We start from the raw sequence: 10,363 nt of genomic DNA, 5'->3' as shown, positions 1-10,363 counted from the left end.
AGAGGTAGGAACGTCAGGGAAAGGTGAACAGGCTAGCTCAAGGAGAGAGACCGATGGCCTGGTTCGCCAGGGCTGCACACAGGAGAGACAAGGTATAAGGCGAAATAGGCCAGAGATGAGCCCCAAGAAAAAGGGGTCAGTGGGACCCAGAAGAGAAAGTCAAGCCAAGGAGCTAGAGACACGGGGGAGAGAATGATCACCTAAAGTGGGGGACAGGCTGGGGAGGAGACCTCAGATTTATGTGCAGAATATCCCAGGACAGGTCAAGTGGTGGACTTTAAGAAAGCTTGTTGAAGCAAAAGTCGGAGGTGTAGCCTACGTAAAAATCTATAAAGGGCCTAAAGGAAGACCCACCGGCCAAGGAAAGATCAAGTTTTGGGAGGAAGAAGATGCCGAGAGAGTGTTGAGAGGACAGTGGGAGAGCTGGGGAAGACTTCAGGATCTCTAGAGAGGCTATTAGGAGAGGCAAGCACCACCCCTTCAGGAGAGTAGTATAAGAAGAGATAGTGGACCCTAGAAGGCAAGGGGCTCAACCAACTGAGAGTTCAGCCTACCAAGGTTGGCTAATGTGGGGGGACTGGGGGCCTGCCGGTGGCAGGGCAACGCCCAGGAAATCCCACCTGGTGCGCCTTGGGGAAAAGGCAAGCAGGAGGCACCTTAAAACCTCCGCCTCTATGCGTCTAAAATGTTGGTGAGCCAAAACAAGAACTTAAAAGGACTAAGACGAAGGAGGCCAAAGGGACAAAAAGCGGACTGAAGAATTACAAAGCAGGCCCAAGGGCTCCCCGAGTAAGGCGCATGTCACAGAGCACAGAGGTGCTCTGCTCCTAAAGAGGGGAGACTGCTGGGGAAAGAGCCCTAGCAGTGAATAAGGAGAATGTTGGTTGCCGGGGCAACTGGAGCTAGCAAGAGATCACACCTGCCAGCGGTCAGCTGACTGAAAGGGTCAGGGCCTGGCTCCCTTATAAACCCTAGGGGCTGAGGCCAGGGCAGTTCCCTGCCAGCAGCCAAGGAGGAAGGAGCTCTCTGTCATAGAAGAGAGGAGAAGCCTGAGGCAGGAGCAGCATCTGACACTGCTGCGAGATGAAGAATCCCTGGTAGGCTTGAACGTGGTTATAGCCGGGTGGCTGCCATTTATGTTATAGCCAAGGGGCTTGCATTTGTGTTGCCGGTGGTTTGGGGTGAGGCTATTAGGGGTTGTAGCAGGTCTCATAGGGGACCCACAGCAGTGTGGGAACCCCAGCGCCAGCAAGGCACAGCATTCGGGGTGCACTGACCCCAGCCCCAGAGAGGGGGTGGCATTACTGAGAAGGCCCCGGAGAGAGGGCGGAGAGAGACAGGACGCGTAGAGCCCGAGCTCCAGAGAGGGTGTAGACCTGGACCGAACAACGTCTATTCCAGCTGCGAGGCCTGGGGCGTGGTAAAGAGGTGGTTGGAGTCACGCATAGCCCATAAGGCTAGGGTGCCCCTGAAGCACCCATTGCAGAGCAGGACCCACAAGGGGTCTGGGAGTCTATGGGGTAGATATTACAGCAACCCATGTCCAAGAGGACGTAAGGCAGCCTCCCATACATTTTATCTACATCAAAGACGTGGCGGATGAGAAGTGAGGGTGCCTTTTGGGCCAACTTGGCACGGGAAGGGGGCCTTGAGGAGATCATGGCCCTCCTGCAGGACCCCACTGTAACACTGGATTATAAAGGATGAAATCTCTCCCAGTCACGTCAATACAACCCCACAAATACCAAAACAAGTACTAAAGCAAGGGGAGAACATTATGGCACAGAGTTTCAACCTAAGGAGGACAGCAAGGACTGATTTGGGAAATACCTTACGCATGTATTAACTTGAACTGAAGCCTCAAATACTGCTTACCTAATATGGAAGTAAAGCAGTGAAATGCTGTATTTTTTTTCTCCCTTTTGTTTCTAACTAAATCATTCATTCATTCATTCATTCATTCATCCATAAAATTAATATTCATTTAATTTTTTTATGTATAAGTCTCAAAACAATGAAAAAACAAGGTGAAAGTATAGACCAAAATTAGAAGACAGCTTTACTATAGAGATTTGATTTTGTGCCTTCTACATTCATGTTATTCCAATACTTTACATATCAAAGTCATTTCTTATCAATACATATGATTGATGTATCATTACTATGGATCATTTCTAATCCAACTAAATGCATGTTCAGTATCATCAACTGAAGTGGGGAAGCAAGTTTTCTTTACATGTGTCTATGCATTTTTACTAAAACTGAACCCAGGACAGGACACCTTTATTCAAATACAAACTTTGGTAGCCCACCCTTACCTTGAACAAGCCATTTAAGCCTTGGTTGTGTCCCTGATTTTAAGCAGAATTCCCTATGGAAGCTGATGGCAATCTATTAATTTTGCTATGCCTTGGTTTCCTCATCTCTAAAATGGGGATAATAATACTGAACTTCCTTAGAGAGGCAGTGTAAGGGTTAATAAGGCAGTTTGTACAGAACTAAGCATTACCTTCAGGCAAGCCAGCAGGAAGGAATTAATAAACAAAGTTACTCACAAAGCGGTAATGCAACACTAACGAAAATGAAAGCGTTTGTAAATTGTGTTAATGCACAGATAATTAATGCAGTAAATAGAACAGACAAGAAGACAGACAAAACATTGCTTTGGTGAATAGTATTAAAAAACCCAAACCTGACAGCTAAGGTGTCAAATATATCCTTTGTAGCTTTGTTGCTGTACTTTACAGTGCACTAATCAAAACAACTGTGCAGGTCTTACCAGTGCAAAGAGAATATTCCCATTGCTGATTGGTTTAGCAATTTTCCCCAATGGTGTGCTTTCCTATGCATGATCTGGACCCAGTGCTGTGATGTGCAGAACAGGCTCAGCTCCCACATACAACCCTGATTCATCTAGGTACTTTAGCATATGTAGATTATGAGCAGCCCCACTGGAGTCATCAGGGCAACTCAACAACTTGTGTATTCTGGGTAAGTGTATTCCTTCTGTGTGCAGAAATGGGGACTAAATGAAATCTTCTACTTGTTCCATCTCTGTGAGCTAATATCCATCACATGACTTCTTGGTTTGGGCCTTCAGTAGTTGGGATTTCCAGGTAGTCTTTCATCTAAGCACTAGGTAAGCCTACTTAGCAGACAAGATCAGGTTCAGAGTCCTGTATGACTGTAGGCACTTGCACTTACATATTTCTCATTTGGTCTTTAGCTACTGAGTGAACCCAGGATCTTTCAGGAGGGCTTTCGCACCCACAGGAGAACAGGGAGGGACTAAAAAAACTCAAGCTCATCTTCAAATATTGAGAAAAATCAGAAAAAGAAGCCAATACAGAGACAGTAAAGAACAGCTACACTGAGGAAGACCAAAATTAGAGTTGGGGTTTATGAATTCTAGGGATCATTCTAGTCATCTACTTTGGCCTTCTGCATAACACCTAAGATCTCACTCAGGGCATTGTCTATTCAACCTAAAGTCTTGTGGAAGACCTAGAACACTTCTTTCAACAAAAAATAAAAAATTGGCAAGGCCCATACCTCTGGAAATTGCTGGAGCTTTCAGAGGCCCTCTCCATCCAACTCAAAGCTGTCACAACCCAGTGATTTTGGTGCCTCGGCGCGATGGAATTTTCCTGCCTGCCTGCCTGTCCCAATGAGACTGGAGAAAGACACACACAAACACCTCTTGGAATTAGCTAGCATACCACATGCCTAGGGTCTGTGGGGCTTCAGTCCATGTTGTGGGAGATGGGAGAGGCGGGGATTTCCTGCTTGAGCAGTAAGGAGGGGCAGGGCAGGGGGAAGCCTGCAGACCCTGCTGTGTGTGCAGTCTCTGCTGGAGCCTTGTGCAGCACTAGCTAGCATACCATATGCTAGCTATGGTCCGCGCTGTGGGAGAGGGGAGGAAGGGATCCCTGCTTAAGCAGCAAATGGTGAAAGGGGAAGAGAAAGGGGGCACAGGGAAGCCAGCAGCCCCTGCTGCGTCTGCAAGTCTGTGCTGGAGGAGCTCTGGCCAGGAAGCAGAGGCGAGGGGCCAGCCCTGCTGTGGAGCAGAGAACCCCGTCCAGCCCAGAGAGCATGCTGGGATGCTGGGTGTGTCTGGTTTATCTTAAATCAGCAAGGGGTCTGGGACAGAAATTGCATAAACAAATTTGAGCCAAATCAGTTAAGTCTGATACTACATTCAACCAGGTTTATCTCAAACTGGTTTCAGCCATTTTCAAACTGGTTTATGGGCACTGAACATCTGTTCTGTTACAGGTCTAAACCAGTTTCTGATCACTTATATCAGTTTATGTGTAATGTCTGTCCCTAGCCCCACAGGTAAAGCAGAGGAACCACAGCAGCCAATGTTCTACTTCTATAAAATGCTGTCAGTATATGCTCAAGAGGACTAGGGCAGAGGGCCATGCCCCCCACTACAAAAAAAGGCAACCCCCTGCCCACTATTAATACCGATCTGACTATGGGGTAAAATTCCTTCCTGACCCTAAATATGGCAATCCATCTAACCCTGAGCAGAAGGGCAAGATGTCCTACCTAGGAACCTCCAGCTTTTCTCCTAGCAGGAGAATTGGCACACCCCAGTTGAAGTCCCCAGGCTTATCTGGAGCCAACATCCAGTGTCTCTGGGGAGGCTTAAAAACACCCTGAAACATGTAGCAGAAGGAGGGGGGGCAGGGCCTGGGGTCCATGCTGGGGGTGGGGATGGGGATGGGAGGAACCAGAAAAGCCCAGAAGCATGGGAAATACCCATGACAGAAAGTAAACATAGCTATGCAGCCCTATATCATCCCCAACCAGTGGCTGTCCAGCCTCTTCTTGAACACCTCCACAACTTCCCTAGGCAGCCTATTCCACTGTTTCACTATTCTCATAGTGAAGAAGTTCTTCCGGATAGTCAATCTAAATGTATTTTGCTGCAACTTCAAGCCATTGATCCACATCCTCCTCTCTGTGGCGAGATAAAAAGTGCTTCCCTCTTCTTTATGGCAGCCCTGCAAGCATTTGAAGACTGCTCTCATATTCCCTCTTACGTGCCTTTTCTGCAAGCTGAATATGCTTGGCCCCTTCAGCCTCTCCTCATACGACTTGCCCTTGATCACCTTTGCTGCCCTCTTCTGGACCCTCTCTAATTTCATATCCTTTTAAAAATGTGGAGCCCAGAACTGCATTCCAGTACTCCAAATGAGGCCCAACCAGTGCTGAGTCGAGAGGCACTGTCTTTCACCTAATGCTTTTATTGATGCAGCCCAAAACCACATTGGCCTTTTGTATGGCTGCATCATACTGCAGACTCATATTGAGTCTGTGGTCTACCAAGACTTCCAAGTCCTTTTCCACAGAACTGCCATCCAGCCAGGTGTCCCACATTTTGTATTTGTGTTTTTGATTATTCCTCCCCTGAGATGTAACATCTTGCATTTGTCTACATTGAATTTCATTGTTAGCTCCAGCCCAACTTTTCAATCTGTCAAGATCTTTCTGAATTGTACTCATATCTCCCAGTGTTCACAATCCTTCCCAGCTTCATGTCACCCACAAACTTGCTCAAGAACCTTGAATACCATGTCAGCGTACAAATCATTAATAAACACCGTGAACAGCACCAGGCCCAAGACAGACCTCTGTGGGACTCCACTTGAAACCTCCTGCCATTCTGACAAGGACCCGCTGATTATTACTAGTTATCTCCAGAATTTGTGGCAGAAGTGCGCAGCATGGCAGTTTCTTTAATTTTGGAGTTTCCCCCATTCAACCTGCCATTGCTGATTGGCGGAGGGACCCCATCACTTGCTGCCTGTGCCTGATGCTCAGGAGGTGAATACTGCACCGTTTTTTGCCTCTCGGCCATCAGGCACAGCAGCAAGCAACAGGGACGCTCCACCAATCAGCAGAGGGGAGGAAGAGGGCACTCAGGGGAAAGTCCAAAATTAAAGAAACTGCCATGCCATGCATTTCTGGCACAAATTCCGGGGATCCCTAATAATTACCCTTTGCTTACCATTATTGAGTCAGTTATTTATCCACTTTGTAGTAGTTTTATCCAACCCACATTTCTCCAAGTTATTTATGAGAAGGCCACGCAGGACCTTGTCAAAAGCCTTGCAAGTCCATATACACTATATCCATAGCATTTCCTTCATCCACCCAAGTAGTTCCTTTGTCAAAGAAAAGATCAGGTTTGTCTGACATGATTTGTTTTCCAAAAATTCATGCCAGCTCCTTGTGCTTCCTCCTCCACATACATATGCTCCAGTAACTTCCCAGGTATTGAGGTCAGGCTTCCCTGCCTGTGGTTCTCAGTGTCCTCCTTGCCTTTTTTTAAAGAGGGGCACTAAATTGGCACTTTTCCAGGCCTCTTATGAACATATATTTTTTTATTGCTATGGCCCTGCACATGCCAGTGTGACCACACTCCCCCCACCCCCCGCCACTCCCACAGAAAGGCACAGCTACTCATGAACCTCGTTTCCCTAAACATAACTGATTCATGAACTGCAACCAGGGAAAAAGACAGAGCGAGTGAGCAAGAAACCTGGTTGTCAGTGAATAATCCATTAAAATGCTTAATTAAAAGCAGAAACAAGTGTCTGTTAATTACAGCACCCTGCTCCTCCTCCCCCCTTGAAAAAGCAGAGAATAAAGACAATGCTACACCTGTGCATGTGTTGTTTTCCTCAGGTTTCTGCTCACTTATTCAGCCTCACAAATATCACTTAGGTAGCAGCTGCCATAGCACAACTATCCTTTTTTTTTTTTTTATGAATGGCAGCTTCACTTACACAAACTGTTACTCAGCCTTATGCCCCAGGAGTATTTTTTAAACTTACATTATTGCTTCTTCCCTACAAAAATGTTCACTAACAACAATCCATTGCCTTGATGAAGTCACATGCAGGCTAAAGGTGGGATATAAGAGCAAGAAAATATGCAGAGTTCAGGCCTCATTCATCAGAACAGTCTCCTAATGGCCTAGGTTAGCATTGTGTTATCCTTTGCAAGGAAAAGCTAAAGCTTTCAAACATGCACACTACTATCTTTACTCAGGAAAGCAGGCAAATAATCTCAGTGGGACTACCCCTGGGTGATGTTACTCATGCACAGGGCTCTAGCACATGAAAATCAAGTCTCCCTGCAGGTTAACTTGCAGTCAGTATCCTTAGGTGTTAGGAGCCATAGCCTCAGCTGATGTGAGTTGATACTGCTCCATGAATGTCACATAAGCTGGGTCACTGGGCTCAAGAATCATCTTTGCTCAATGCCTGGAAGAGCAGCCATGCATGTAACAAGGGTTTGGTTTGGTTTTCAATTTGCCTTGGATTGGCCAAATTCTGGCTCAGGCTTTTTGCACATGCAAACTAACAAACTTGCAGCCACCAGTGAGGCATGAGGTCAAAATGGGCAGCCTGGTTTCTGCTTTTTAGCAAAGTTTACGGGATGCTGATTCTGTCAGATCATCTATGGCTTACATCAAGAAAGGATATAACAGGCCCTGGCCAAAGGGGGCAGTTTTACACATTTAGCTGTGTACCTGTATATGTAGGGTGACCATCATCATTTGAGAGAAATCTGGGATGTGGCAGCGCCAGCGTACGCACATGCACACACACCCTCCCTGGCCTTGTGGCTTCCAGGAGTGGGGCTGGGCAAGACAGCATGCGCGCACATATGCACACAAACACGACCCTGTGGCTCTTCCCTCCCCCCACTCCTGTGCAAGCAACTCTGCTCACAGCCCAGCAGAATATGACCAGGGAGAAACCCATTGGCTGGGCTCCCTGGAGAAAACTCAAGCGAAAGTCCTGGATTGGTGTCAACCTGCCCGCATGTGCTCAGCTCCCAACTCAGGAGCCATGCACATGCAGGCAGGTTCACACCAATCTGGGACTTTTGCATCAATTTTCTCCAGTGGCCAGGACACTGAGACCCCTTGCCAGTGTAAATTCCCCCCAGCACTCCATCAGTGCAGGCATGGCTGGTGAACTCAGGCTGGTGGGGCGGGTGGAGCGTTACACTGGAACGGGGCGGGGTTTGCAGCCGGCCGGGAGTGGGTGAGGGAAGGGGAGTTTTGCGGTGGGCTGGACACACTGGCCAGGAACGGGGGGGCTGCAAAACCCACCCTGCTCCCAGCCAGCTGCAAACCCCACCCTGCTCCACCACTCTGAGTTCACCAGCCGCACCTGCATCAGTGTGCACTTGGAATCCAGGGCGAAGGGTTTTCTCATCATACATTCCCCTTTCAGTATTAGATTTGTCTGCTGAAACAATCAGCAAAGAGACTACATGTGGTGCCTGTTTTTGCAATGCAGGCACTTCTTTGTTAAAAGTCAGACCAAGACTCATTCACTGAGCAGTCACTGAAAGAGCCATCAGACAGCAAGCAACTGTGGTCACATTCTAAATACGTATCAGTAGTTCCCTAAACCACCCACTTCTCCCTGAGATGTATTTATACTACTATAATAAAACAACTATCCCAAGATTTCAGACAATTATCTGAGACTGTCTTTGGAACAGAATTTTAATACCTTCACTCCCAGTTTTAAACATGGTAAATCACTCCCTAAAGAAAACTTCACAGGGTAGTCCACATTTTTCTCAGAAGCACTGATAAAGGAATGTCCTCCCTAAAACTGAGTTTCCCCATCATGGAGTCACATCCATCTGAAACCAGATGCAGTCAGAAAATACTGTTGCCCAAGGGCTGCCAGAATTTCTGAATTATTTTCATACGAGCTGAAGCATCTGTTATTACAGTGTAAACAATGTAACTGTTCTTTCTTTTAAAATAATGCAAATCTGTTTAAACTGTAGACTACAAGAGAGTTTGGGAGCCTGTACTGCACAGACCCAACCACACAAAAATCCCTTGGTTGTCAGCAAGCAAATTAGGTTAATGGGCCCAGATCAAAACCCTGGACATGAATAGTCATGCAACTGAAAATCAAAGCCTGGATTTAGATCCATAGTTAAGATGGGCCCTATCTTTATAAGAGTCTAACCAAAATCCTGCCTCTGTTAAAAATCCAGAGATTAGCTCTACTTCCTCTGGATTTATTTTCTTGTCCAGGGAGATGATATCTATGCCCCCGTTTGGTTTGCTGACAGAACAGTGATCTAGTATGCCTCCTAGCAGCATAAATGTTACAATACCAGTTACTAGGAAAGGAAAAGATATTCATTATGAGAGTCCACTTTGGCATGAAAACAGGAAGAGGGATAAATGCACCAGCAAGAGAGACAGCTGTTAGGAGAAGCAACTGCAGTTCAGTCTCTTATGGGTGAAATTCCATGTGGCAAGATCCCACGCAAAGCCTCCCAATGTCACTTATGCCCCATGGACAGGCAGAACAGGTCTTCAGACAAAGGGGTCTGAGGAAATCCATTAGCTAGCCTCAACTCCAGGTGCTATAGAGAAGTCCCTGAGGGTGGGTCAGAGCACTTGTATTGCCAGTGATGTCACAGCCCAGAACATCGCACAGAGGTAACGGAGAAGCGAGTTGTCATTCCAGCCATGACACATGGCTAACTGCACATGGCTTACACTGTAGCATGACAACCTACACCAACTGAGGGAGATGGTGGGTGGGGGGAGGGAAGGAAGCATCTTCCCTCTAACTCCTTCCTGCTTAGCTGCCCATGCAAAACCTGATTACTCATGCTTTGTGAAGGAAGAGGTCACATTTAATCTGGAATTAACAGCAGTTAAAAGTCGCGACACTAAATAGCACAATCATCTGATACTCGGGAGCAGCTACAACTGTTTACAAAATGTTTTCACACTTCAGCAAGGAAGAGCCTGACTATTTCTGACTGTGGAGCAGAAGGCAATTCTATAATAATGCCTCATCTTTACCCAATCATTCCAAATTATTCACATGAAAGATCCTGTTTTCTCTCTTGGACTTTAATGAAGCTCCTGTTGAACCAATTATTCACTAGCTATTCATGTATTGTCAGAAAGGAAATCGCAGAAGATTTGTCATTAGAAATAAGATTTGATTGGCGAGGAGCATGTTTTTTTCCCCTCCTCCTTTTCTTTTGCTCTAGAGTCATAGCTTTTAGCTGGCAATTTCCAGTGCTATAATCTGATGGAAAGTGATAAAATGCATCAGACTGCAGTACTCAAATGAGAAAACACTTCAGATTAGTAGGAATATAATTATGTTTTTCATGACATTGATTTTTTATTTTCTAACTGATAAAAGTAAACAACTGAGTGGGGGGGAAGTGCTGAAAAACAACATTTAGACTTTAGTGAGATAATTAACTCAGCAATTAAACATATTTTGTATTCTGCATTTGTCCTCCATAGCACACAGCATATGTGATGTTTGTCCTTTAT

The sequence above is a fragment of the Alligator sinensis genome, unplaced genomic scaffold, assembly GCF_000455745.1.
Source record: "Alligator sinensis unplaced genomic scaffold, ASM45574v1 scaffold109_1, whole genome shotgun sequence".
NCBI lineage: Eukaryota > Metazoa > Chordata > Crocodylia > Alligatoridae > Alligator > Alligator sinensis.
The sequence above is the reverse complement of the archived record's forward strand: the minus strand, read 5'-3'. Positions refer to the sequence as shown.